At 33.8% G+C, this 10,470-nt stretch overlaps 1 protein-coding gene across 1 annotated transcript in view; it reads left to right on the top strand.

Moving 5' to 3' along the window:
- GBE1 (glucan (1,4-alpha-), branching enzyme 1) overlaps positions 1–10,470 on the top strand; it is a 278,056-nt gene that overhangs the window by 42,675 nt on the left and 224,911 nt on the right. The gene's annotated exons all lie outside the window — the stretch shown is intronic.

Raw genomic sequence — 10,470 nt, 5'->3', positions numbered from 1 at the left:
TAGTTGTCCAGATCCTTTCTTTCTATTTTTTAGTAGAGATGGGGTCTCACTCTTGCTCAGGCTGGTCTTGAACTCCTGACCTTGAGCGATCCACCCGCCATGGGCTCCCAGAGTGCTAGGATTACAGGCGTGAGCCTCCGTGCCTGGCCGTTTTTTTCTTTCTGGATTGGGACAGTTTAGTACTCAACTAAGAATCAAAGAAGTTCAATATATGGATTATAGGTTCATACACCTGGATGGGACTTTTTGATTCAACTTCTTCATTTTACAGAAGAGGAACATAAAACTTGAGGTGTTTATCTCCCCAAAGGTCACATGGCTGGTACCTTAGAGTTGGGTCTAGAAAGTGTTCTCTTTTGACTCATTAACCTCCCTCTCCATATTTTTCCCCCATGGGGAGTATAGAATTTTTAACAGTGTTTGAGTAACAGTGACATTCATACCAAAAGATAGAAAATATATAAGCATCATTGCTTTTAGAGTCTTCATTGATAAAATGAAAGTCACATTAAGAACAAGGTTCTAGTGGGCTGGAATTGCTTCTCAGCAAGTTAGTTGACTACACAGTCTCAGAAGCACACTGCTGTGCAGATTATAGTCCTTTTAGCAGAAGACCTAAAGCTTCTATCTCTCTAGTCCATCCCACTGGTCTTTGCCATGTAATTTTTCCAAAAAGAGAAACCTGCATACAGAAGAGCAGAGTATTATTTGAGCCAAGATCTGTTGAAACATTAAGTCAGAATTCTTCCTAGAAATCAGTAGAGTAAGACTGTGTTAGCTCATGTTTCATATTACACAAGAGAAAATAAACTGAAAGGTCAGTTGAACAGTTACAGCATTGCCCTTTTCCAAGGTAATCAGCAGAGCATGTAGCAAAGACCTGAACAGGAGCGTGACTGGAAAGAGAGAGGCTGATAAAGAGGCTGGCAGCTTAAAGTGCTTGGGACAATACTTGACACTTCTAGGCCTGAGCAGATGGGCCATCTCACAGGGCTTACCTTCAGTAATTCTGATTTATTGCATTCAGATGATTTTTTTTTAAGTTAGGCAGCCAGGTTTTCACTTTGCCAGAAGACCCTAGAAATTTAATATTGACCATTAATCATACCTCTGTAAATTGCAAGGGCAATATATTATTAATTTGCTTGCAACCAAGAGACAAGGCACAGTGATTAAAATTAATTTCTAGTTACGTTTTGTTAATTTATTCTAATTAATTACTCTGTTAAGAAGTCAAAATATGTTAACATTAATGGCTATATAGTAGGTTCTGTAAGTTTGTCATTAAACATTGTAGTATTTCCATTATTCTGAATGTAGGATTCTAGAAATAAGTACGCTGTTATTAAAAGAAATAAGGAGTTGTATAAGGCTTTCTAAGTGATACAACTAAGTGGACTATGTCCAATGCTTTTGTTTGTTGAATAGGAACATTTTATTTTTTTTGACTGTAGGATTTAGGCCTAAAAGGATCTTAGTGATAATCTCCCCTGAGTCCCTCACATCTATGGCCTAGTACCAGAATTGAGAAAGAACATTTATTTTTTTATTAATTTTTTTTTTTTTGAGACAGAGTCTTGCTCTGTTGCCCAGGCTAGAGTGTCGTGGTGTCAGCCTAGCTCACAGCAACCTCAAATTCCTGGGCTCAAGCGATCCTTCTGCCTCAGCCTCCCAAGTAGCTGGGACTACAGGCATATGCCGCCATGCCTGGCTAATTTTTTATATATATATTTTTAGTTGTCCAGATCATTTCTTTCTATTTTTTTAGTAGAGACGGGGGTCTCGCTCTTGCTCAGGCTAGTCTCGAACTCCTGACCTTGAGCGATCCACCTGCCTCAGCCTCCCAGAGTGCTAGGATTACAGGCGTGAGCCACCGCGCCAGGCCGAGAAAGAGCATTTAATGAATAACAGCCACCATTTATTTTCAGGATGCACTTTTAAATACTAGCAACTCTAACTTTTAAAAGATAACAGTTTTGAATTGACCTCATTTTCCCCCTACCAAAAGAAAAGATTTAATGATTTCTATATAACCATAATTCCTATATATAGTGAGACTGAAAGTAGCAAATTTCCATTGCATTTAACTTTAGATTAAGTAAGAACAAAAACTATTATTTAAATAGCTTTTATTCTTTAACATCAGAAAATAAGACACCAACTATTTGCTCTTAAATATGGTCTGACAATGTGTTTCTTAGATTGGTCACACGCATTTGATTGTGTTTTAGAGATAGTACACTATGAATAAGATCTTAAAAAAGGTTAAAATTAGTAACACCCTTAATGTTTGCTTATAATCAATCAAATTAAGGTTTAGATCTTATTGTACTATAATTAGCATGGTAGAACTATTCCATTTCTTTTTCAAGATTTTAAGTTTTCTTTTTCTACTTAGAAATCTCTTCATATCTCATTTATTTTAAAAAGGAAAAATGAAACATACAATAAAATAATTTATTTTTTATGGGCTAGTTATATATAAGCACAACCACCCTGACATCAATGATATTGTTGTTCTGTTTTGTAAATGAGTAAGCTGAAATTCTGAGGTTATTTACTGAATATCTAAGGTCAATTGAGCCTAGCAATAAAACGCAGTCTTTTATTTCTAAATCTGTTCTTGCTTGTGTGTTACCATGCCTCGCACATAATAGGTGGTACACACCAATTAGTCATGTACTAATTGCATATATGAAACAACTCATTTAATTAACATCTAGTCCCAAATCTTATGCACATAGGCATTGATAAAGATTATTATAGTGAGAAAGTTGCTTGAATGAAAACCACAGACCTGCATGAAGCTATCAGTTTGAGGAGAAATGAAATGATGGGAATTAACTGTCTGCCACTCACTTTTAATCAGTTCTCCAGGGTAGACCTAAAGTTCAAAGTAGTTTGCATTCTTCTTAAATAGCAGTGACTGCTGAGAGTGATGTGTTTTGACTCCTGGCAGCAGATGGTGTCTCCACTGGGTCATCACATTCCCAGTTTATTATTCGCCTATGTAGATCTATAGATTTGATCTTGATATATGTACAAGTTGACGAATTGAATTCTTAAGTGAGATAATATATTTCCTTATATAGCTGGTTCCTTGGTCACCCAGGACCTTCAGGAGGAAGTGGTGAGGAATTTATCTAAAGACTCCTTCCCAATTTCTCTTTCTTACTGGTTCGTTATTTGTCCCACGGGCCTTTATTCCTCTATACATCCGTGTTGTAGTGCTATGAACTAAATGTTTATAACCACTCAAAATTTGTATGTTGAAACCCTAATCCTCAATGTGATGTTATTTGGTTAGAGATAGGGCCTTTGGAAGGCAATTGATTAGTTCATGAGAGTGGGGCACCCATCATGGGATTAGTGACTTTGTAGGAAGAGACAGGGGAGAACTTGCTTTCTCTCTCTTCTCCAACATGTGAGGATATAATGAAAAGTTGGCTCTCTGAAAACCAGAAATAGTGCCCTCACCAGACACCAAATCGCTGGTCCTCCATCTTAGACTTTGCAGCCTCCAGAACTGTGAGAAAAAAATGTTTGTTGTTTAAACCACCTAATCTATAGTAATTTGTTACAGCAGCTCAAACTGACCAAGACGTGCAATGTCTGGCCTCTTCAGGTAGCTGCCTCAAGCCACAGTCTCTATAGGTCTAGTCAAGCAAAGCACAAGGCCTGGGGGCCAGTGGGGATTGAGTGAATCGGGAAAGCACATACACTATAGGTGTATTATAGTTATAGTGAATTATATCTGTCTTATATTTTAACAGGCTATTGATTTTTCTGTTTATCTTAAGTCTAGCAATCTTATTGAATATGTTTATTTTTCCAAAATAATGTTTATTCATTATTTCCTGCAAAAGGTGTTGTGCTGAGAATTTTAGGTACATTATTTCATTTGATTTTTAAAGCAACCTCATAAAGTAGCTTCCATTATTATTCCCGTTTAAAATTAGGAAATTTAGTCTTAGTTACAGTTGGTAATAGGTAGGATTGGGAATCAAATTCAAGCATTATAATCCTAATCTTACATCTGACTCTCACCATTGTATCACCATTGCCCAGAAAGAATCTGGCAATTAATAGGTGCTCAATAAATATTTGTTCATTGAGTATTTTTAAGGTGCTTGGAATGCATCTGGGTGCAAACCAGATAATTTTTCTCGTTTTTGTGGAATTTACATACTAGCTATTTCTGTTTCCTGGTTGTAAATCTTTTTTAATACCTTATATAATATAATGCTTTTATACTCTTTGCTTTCTGTTCTACTGTCTTCCACACATAAGAAAGAATATCTTGAAGATATGACTTTGTAATGCCTTTCATCTCTATGTTCTTGTGATTAGCATAGTTCTGGATATACTGTAATGTTTGTGTAATGAACAGATGGATTCACTACTCCTTGCTGGTCACCTTTATTCAAATGGTCCCGTTTTTACTGTTCCTGATAGATGAAGTCAAAAGTGTATGCTAAGTTGGATACAGATTGGAAAAGCTACTGGAATTTTAAATGGAATTTGGAAAATGTGTGCATTTACTATGGTGGTTATTGGTATTTTAACATTTAAAAATAAGGAACAGCTTTCAAAAATAAGAAAGCATATATATAATGATGTCATTTTAAAAATTCTTTTCATTGCTTAATCTTGTATAACCACAGGGTCCATAAATCATTATGCTTAATAGTTTCTTTGATAAAGACTTCATTAATTTATGGACTCTACCTTCTAAAATTAATCCTTTAAAATGCTTCTTTTAAAACATCTCTGAGCATAGCAGTTGTCTCCTCTGTAAAGTCTTTAAGGGTTTTTATTTTTTATCCAATTTATTATCTGATTGAAAACTATTTTTTTCATCCTGATTGGCCACGGGATTTCTCGACCTCTTCTGATCTGACTACACACAGCTAGTCATCATGTCAACAGGAACCATCTACTTTTTACACATGTAATGCCCTTCTCTGCCTTTTTTCCAGCTGTCAAAATATACTACTCATCCTTCAAGATAGAGCAGAAATGCTAGCTATTCCCTAGAAGCATTCTCTAATCTCCTCTTCTCCCAGTCAGACCACTAGTTCCTTCTTGTTGTCTTGTTATTCTTCCGTTAACACTTGCTCATCTCAGTCCTGTCCTGTCATGACTTGGACAGTAAATTTTCCATTCAACTGATGAACATCTTAAGAGAAGGATCTTGTTTTATGTAACTGAATTATTAGCACACAATAAATATCTTTATCCTGCAATGAATATGTTGGGTTTTTTGTTAAATAATTGCCCCCAGTTGAGGAACATAAGATAAAATACACACTGTAAAATCTCAAATGCCTAACCTTCATTTGACAGCCTTAATCTATGGATGATTTTGTATATTCTGGATATTTTTCACATAAGGAAGAAACTTTCTGCCAGACGCCTGAAGTCTTTTTAAAGAATAACTTTAAAAGCTATTTTTTTTCCTTCAAAAAAATCTCCATTCTCTCTTCCTTTAAACTTAATTCCCCCCTTTTTAGCTATTAAAAATTCTTCTTGAAATTTTACTTATGTGCTTTTTCTTGTTTCTTCTCTAGGTCTCCCTAGGAAGGAGATGACAAAACAAAATCTGGAAAATTAAGCTAGCAAGGAAGGAATTTTTCTCATGGGTTTCTTGGCTTCAGGCCTACTGAGAACCACTCGAAAATGGATTCTACATCCAGGACATTTCAGATGAGGGATGAGCCCTGACATATCTCCTGTGTTTATATCTTTGTCTAAATTAGAGCTTCAGTACTGATCTAGAATGAACCAACTGTCTTCCAGGGGAACAAAGTTTATAGCTCGTTTCATTTTTTTTCCATACCTATCTCCTGCTACTTCTTTACAGTAACTTTTTTTTCCCCTGGTCAATCTAATCTACTTAATTTTCTTTCAGACTTTCCATAATCCATCCATTCAAATAAATGATGGAGTACCTAGTATGTGTTGTGTATTAATATGTTTATATTTGTAATTTTAACAGAATGAAAGAAATAGATTCTCAAATACTTTTGGAATGTGAGGGGAAAAATCTTAATGTTTGTTAATAATTACCATGTACATTAAAATCTAAACAAGATTTATAAGTAAAAGAAAATGGTAAACTAAAAAGTACACTAAAATGTTGCCACTTTTAGGTGGAGAAAAGTTACAGCCAACATGTGTGGAACACTTGCTGTCTGCTGTGGGGAAGGCTCACATGGTGATTTCATAGATTTCCTACAATCTGTGAGGTCCCCCTTCTCCCTCTCCTTAACGGGGGAAGAAAATGTGGAAAAAGGAGGTTAAGTGACTTGTTCAAGGTCATGTATAGTATGTAACAGAGTTAGGATTTAAAGCTAGACTGTTTGTTTCTAGAAACGAAGCTAGTAACATCTACAACTGATTTTCTTAATTATCAGATTAATTACCTTACCAGTAAAACATAAAGGACTTTCTTTAAAAGTAAAGTATGACTTTTAATTTGAAATTTACTTCAAGTACACCTTTCGTGATTAATGTTCCTATTGCTTATTACTTTCTTGACCTTGGATAATTTACATATTTATCTGTGCCTCTATCTCTTCCTATGTAAAAGGGGATTAAAAACATCCATGTAGAGATCAAATCTGATAATATTTATCGCAGTTCTTTATATCTGTACAAAATGCTAGCTCCTATACTAACTTCATTTTATGTTCTTGGTTACTAAACATTTGACCTAGTTTTTAAATATCCTATAAATTCATAGCAAAATATTAAGAGAGATGACTGTAGTAGGCGAGGGCACAGGCATGATGAGCCTGCTGTATCCTCAGGCATTTTCTTTTTTGAGCCACAATGATTTCAAAGTGGAATGTGTATTTCTGTATCAGAAGCCATAGGGCTGACCTTGAGAGAAGTCAAGATATTTAGTTAGACTAATATGCTATAATCCTGTTTCCATTGAAATTTTAGCAAATGGGACATTTGAAAATTTAAAACTTCTTAAAAAATAATTTTTTAAACGTAAACTTAAAATCTAAAAATGTGTTTTTAAGGCATTATACCCACATTAACAACAAAATTATTAACCCATTTATTTAACCTCTCAAAGTTCATACCTTTTTAAAAAAATCAACAATTTTTCTAGTGTTATGATATACATGTATATGTATTTTTTGCTCTAAGTCTAAATATTTTTGATTGTTCCACAATGTTTGATCATTTTATTTTATGTTATTACTTATGTCATTTAATATGGATTAGAGTTTCCAAATAAAAAGAAGTATAACTGACTGATAGCTGCAAGAGATTAAAAATAATTTTTTTTTCTCATATGATTTAAAGAGTTTTTATATGGTATCCCAGCAGACCTGTAGATCTGGTTTGTTTGTCCAGGTCAATATTTTAGGTATTTTGAAGCAGTAGTCAATATTTAAATTAGGGAGAGTTCATATATAAATACGTAATTTTTTTGTTCTTGAATAATGACCTGATTGGGTAAAACATGCTTGGTAACAATGAGTTGCTAGCTGTTAAATGGAAGCTGTTGCTTTTAGACAGGGTTTATATTCTCTATCTCAACAGTCTATCTTTCTGCATTGTTTTCCATAATCTAAGGCAAACCTCCTTGTTCACTCTTTTATCATCGGCTTTGGACTTTTGTGATTCTTATGTGGGGCCAGCTAATCATATTTATGATACCTGCCTGGCTTTTGTGGGCAGTTCAGTTTGTGTCCCCTGAAATAAGAATTGCCCATGAGACTGGTGTTAATCTTGGGCATAATACTATATCAGCACATTTTGCTCTACATCATTCTTCTTAATGGCTCTCCTATAATTTGTGGCTTGGATATTCTGTGTTTATTCACCTACTTTCCCACTGCTGAATAGATAGGTTGTTTTCTATGGTTTGGTGTTACAGATAATGCCATAATGAATAAATATCATTGTACACATGGATGTCGTTCCTTTCTTGTGTGATGTATATCCAAAGGGCAAATTTCTAAAAATGGAATTACTTAGTTGAAAAGTGTGATTTTGAAATTTTCATAGCTGATGCCAAATTGTTCTCTAATTTACATTTCAACAAAGAGCATTTGAAAATGTCTCCCTGCACTGCCCATACCCCCATCCCAACCACAGAACTGCATCCCATCCATCTGCACAGACTATCTTATGTTTACTGGTCTTTTAGGTGGAAAATTGAATTTTTAAGTTTAGATTTGTACTTTTCTGGTTATGTATGTATAAGTTTGAGCATTTTTCCTAATGGTTATTGTATTTCTTTTTCTATGAACTCTTAGATTTATTTACTTTTAAAAAGTTAGTGTTTACCACTCTGATCTCTCTGGAGGTTATTTTGATTTTAGAGATCCACTTTTGTAATGACAAACTTACAGATTTTTTTTTTTTTTTGAGACACAGTCTCACTCTGTTGCCTGGGCTAGAGTGCCGTGGTGTCAGCCTAGCTCACAGTAATCTCAAACTCCTTGGCTCAAGTGATCCTCCTGCCTCAGCCTCTGGGGTAGCTGGGACTACGGGCACGCGCCACCATGCCCGGCTAATTTTTTCTATTTTTAGTTGTTTTGGCTAATTTCTTTCTATTTTTAGTAGAGATGGGGTCTCGCTCCTGCTCAGGCTAATCTCGGACTCCTGACCTCAAGCAATCCTCCTGCCTCGGCCTCCCAGAGTGCTAGGATTACAGGCGAATTTATAGATTTTAATATTTTATTGAATAAGCCATACTTTTTTTACTGATTTGAAATATTCTTTTATCATGTATTTAATTTCTATATATGCTTAAGAATTTCAGAAACTTATTTTCGTTCCATAGATTAATTTCAGATGGTTTAGTTTCCTAAACTTTTTAAACAGTTTTATATACTCCATAAAATACCTATGAATATCGTATAGGAGTACGTTGCTGTTTAAATAATGTAAAAAATTACATAGTTTTAGGAAAACTATACTTTATTTTTTAAAAATGATGCTTATTTGTTATACATAATTAGAACAATGCAAGGGAGAAAGTAAAAAGAAACCTCACCAAAAAAATTCTTCACTGATATTAATATTAAGGGAATCATTCTTCATATTTTTATATGCTTATCTATAGGTATAAAGATAAAGAGCTTGACAGAAATAAATAATAAAATAAATGTGCATTAAATTTAATTTTAATTTATTTTAAACAATGAAACTGAAGTGAAATCAAAGAAAATTGTTGAAATTCATCTGCAACTTTCTTTACTGTAATAGGTATTATTTACTAAATGCACATTAAAGATTAATAAAGAAATTAAAATGTATAGTGATGATTAACTTAAATTTTAGTTGAGTATTTGATTCTCTGCTATAAAATTCCATCTTCATTTCTCTCATCTGTTTTTTTTTTTTTATACTGATACTTTTACTTTGTCATTTGAGATCCTTTTTCTGTGATCACATTCGTACATTTCCACAATTGTCTAGTCATGGTTCTATATTTAAAGAGTTAGTGCTTATCTATACTTCTGTAACAACTGTCCACTCCTGTGTGTATTTATTTTTAATGTTTCAATTGCCAATTTTTTTATGGAAAGTAGTTACTTTTTCTTCAGGAATAGTTCATTAGTGTCACAACTTAAAATCACTTTTCATTAGAAAATATTTTGAAAATTCCTTAGATTTGAGTAGGAACTTAGAATATTCTTAGATTATTACTTTCCTTCTTAGAATTGTGCGGGCTTGGCTTTATTATTTGGCCTTTAATATAATATTGCCCTTTTCTGGCAGGTTGTCTATAGCCTTATTTATCTTTGGAACTTCAGTTGCTTAACCTGGGATATGTTGTGTGTGTGTTTGTTTCCCAAAGTTTCCTTGAAACATGGTATGTTCTTTTTAATATGCAGATTTAATCCTTTACATTAGGAAAAATTTCCAGTTTTATATCTTCTATATCCATTTTATTTAGTTTTATTTTTTTAGATCAACAGCTATGTTTGGATCAGTTTTTGTGTGTTTTGGGTATCTCTTAGTTTCTCAATATATTCAATTTCTTTTCTGTGTAATTATTTCAATTTCTAATTATTTCTTCATTCAACAAAATATTTGCTATTTTTGCTATATGTACATTTTTTCCTTAATGATTCTAATTTATTCATTATTTTCTAGTGATATATTTTGTTCGTCTGTTTCCTTTCGTCTATGGTCTCCTTTTACTTCTCATCCTGTTGTTTTGTCAGCTCTTGTTTTTTGAGTTCATTTAATTAAGTTGCTGTATAGAGTAAAACATTTGTTAAAAGGTTCATTTTTTTTCTAACTAAATTGGGGTGTTCATCATTGTTCAGCCTCTCAAATTTTGTGTATTTCCTGTATATCCTTTACCTGGATTTATGCCATCTTTCTGGGAATTTCTTGCTCACTCTTGAGGGTATAGGGAGGTGCAGGGAAGCTTGTTGGCATTGCTCAATTCATTGTGTAGTTCTGGAAACTTTGCTTCTGACACAGAGC

This window comes from Propithecus coquereli, unplaced genomic scaffold (genome assembly GCF_000956105.1).
Source record: "Propithecus coquereli isolate 6110/MARCELLA unplaced genomic scaffold, Pcoq_1.0 Scaffold219, whole genome shotgun sequence".
In the NCBI taxonomy this organism is placed as follows: Eukaryota; Metazoa; Chordata; class Mammalia; order Primates; family Indriidae; genus Propithecus; species Propithecus coquereli.
The sequence above is the reverse complement of the archived record's forward strand: the minus strand, read 5'-3'. Positions and strand labels throughout refer to the sequence as shown.